At 36.2% G+C, this 2,237-nt stretch overlaps 1 non-coding gene across 1 annotated transcript; it reads right to left on the reverse strand.

The window, feature by feature from the left end:
• Nucleotides 1-1,628: 1,628 nt before the first annotated feature.
• Nucleotides 1,629-1,736, reverse strand: LOC130958792 (small nucleolar RNA R71). The gene has a single exon (XR_009077897.1). It is a non-coding gene; the product is annotated as a small nucleolar RNA R71 (small nucleolar RNA).
• Nucleotides 1,737-2,237: the final 501 nt, after the last annotated feature.

The following is a 2,237-nucleotide window of genomic DNA, read 5'->3' on the forward strand; positions in this document are numbered from 1 at the left end:
GACTGCCCAACCAGGTATATAGTATAAACAAACAAAAGAAACACCACCAAGTATATAACATGATCAAACAACACAAGCCCTAAACAACTGTCTCATATGCATTTTCAATTTGTTAGTGTCAATAGTATACAAACTTCTAAGTTTGGTGTCTTGCATGCATTGTTTATTTGATCTTAGTTTCATTTTGATTATTCCTCATTACTAAAAATTCAAAAAAATTTTTAATTTGTGTCTTTTCAAGTCAATAATACAGAGAATTGAAGATTCAGAACATACAGCAGAAGAATTACACAGAAAAAGCTGGGCGTTCAAAACGCCCAGTGAGGAAGGAAAACTTGCGTTTAAACGCCAGCCAGGGTGCCTGGCTAGGCGTTTAATGCCGAAAAGGGTAGTGTTTTGGGCGTTAAATGCCAGAGTGGATACCATTCTGGGCGTTTAACGCCAGGATGGCACAAAAGGGAAGATTTTTTTTTAATTCAAATTTTTTTTCAAGTTTTCATAATTTTTCAAAATCAAATCTTTTTCAAATAATATCTTTTCAATCATATATTTCAAAATCAATTTCTTTCCATTTTCAAAAATACTTGCTATCAATTAATGATTTGATTCAACATTTCAAGTATGTTGCCTTTTCTGTTGAGAAAGGTTTAATGTCTGAATCATATCTTTCTTGTTAGGTAGGTCATTAATTTTCAAAATCAAATCTTTTTAAATTGTTTTTCAATCATATCTTCTTAATCACATCTTTTTCAAAATAGTTTTCAATCATATCTTTTTGATTTCTAATTTCAAAATCTTTTTCAAAAATCACTTTATTTCTTTCCCAATCATATTTTTCGAAAATCATTCTTCAATTTTTCAAAATGTTTTTAAAATCTTTTTAATTTATTTTCGAAAATTTCTTCCCCTCTTCTCACATCCTTCAATTTATGGACTAACAATCCTCCTCAATGCATAATTCGAACTCCATCTTTCTTGATAAGTTCGAATTCTTCTACCTCTTCCTTCTATTCCTCTGACACCTCAAGGAATCTCTTTACTGTGACATAGAGGATTCCATATTTTCTTGTTTTCTTCTCTTTCATATGAGCAGGAGCAAAGACAAAAGCATTCTTGTTGAGGCTGACCCTGAACCTGAAAGGACCTTGAAGCGAAAGCTAAGAGAAGCTAAAGCACAACTCTCTGTAGAGGACCTAACAGAAATCTTCAAACAAGAAGAAGACATGGCAGCCGAAAACAACAACAATGCCAACAATGCAAGGAAGGTACTGGGTGACTTCACTGCACCTACTTCCGACTTCTATGGGAGAAGCATCTCTATCCCTGCCATTGGAGCAAACAACTTTGAGCTTAAGCCTCAATTAGTTTCTCTAATGCAACAGAATTGTAAGTTCCATGGACTTCCATTGGAAGATCCTCATCAGTTTTTAGCTAAATTCTTGCAAATCTGTGACACTGTCAATACTAATGGGGTTGACCCTGAGGTCTACAGACTTATGCTATTCCCTTTTGCTGTAAGAGACAGAGCTAGGATTTGGTTGGACTCACAACCTAAAGAAAGCCTGAACTCTTGGGAAAAGCTAGTCAATGCCTTCTTGGCAAAGTTCTTTTCACCTCAAAAATTGAGTAAGCTTAGAGTGGAAGTCCAAACTTTCAGACAGAAGGAAGGTGAATCCCTCTATGAAGCTTGGGAAAGATACAAACAATTGATCAGAAAGTGTCCCTCTGACATGCTTTCTGAATGGAGCATCATAGGTATCTTCTATGATGGTCTGTCTGAACTGTCCAAGATGTCATTGGACAGCTCTGCTGGAGGATCTCTTCATCTGAAGAAGACGCCTGCAGAAGCTCAAGAGCTCATTGAAATGGTTTCAAATAACCAATTCATGTACACTTCTGAAAGGAATCCTGTGAACAATGGGACGAATCAAAAGAAAGGAGTTCTTGAGATTGATAATCTGAATGCCATACTGGCTCAGAACAAAATATTGACTCAGCAAGTCAATATGATTTCTCAAAGTCTGTCTGGAATGCAAGCTGCACCAGGCAATACTAAGGACGCTTCATTTGAAGAAGAAGCTTATGATCCTGAGAACCCTTCAATGGAAGAGGTGAATTACATGGGAGAACCCTATGGAAACACCTATAATCTTTCATGGAGAAATCATCCAAATCTCTCATGGAAGGATCAACAAAGACCTCAACAAGGTTTCAACAACAATAATGGTGGAAGAAAC

Source organism: Arachis stenosperma, chromosome 10, assembly GCF_014773155.1.
Source record: "Arachis stenosperma cultivar V10309 chromosome 10, arast.V10309.gnm1.PFL2, whole genome shotgun sequence".
Classification (NCBI taxonomy): domain Eukaryota; kingdom Viridiplantae; phylum Streptophyta; class Magnoliopsida; order Fabales; family Fabaceae; genus Arachis; species Arachis stenosperma.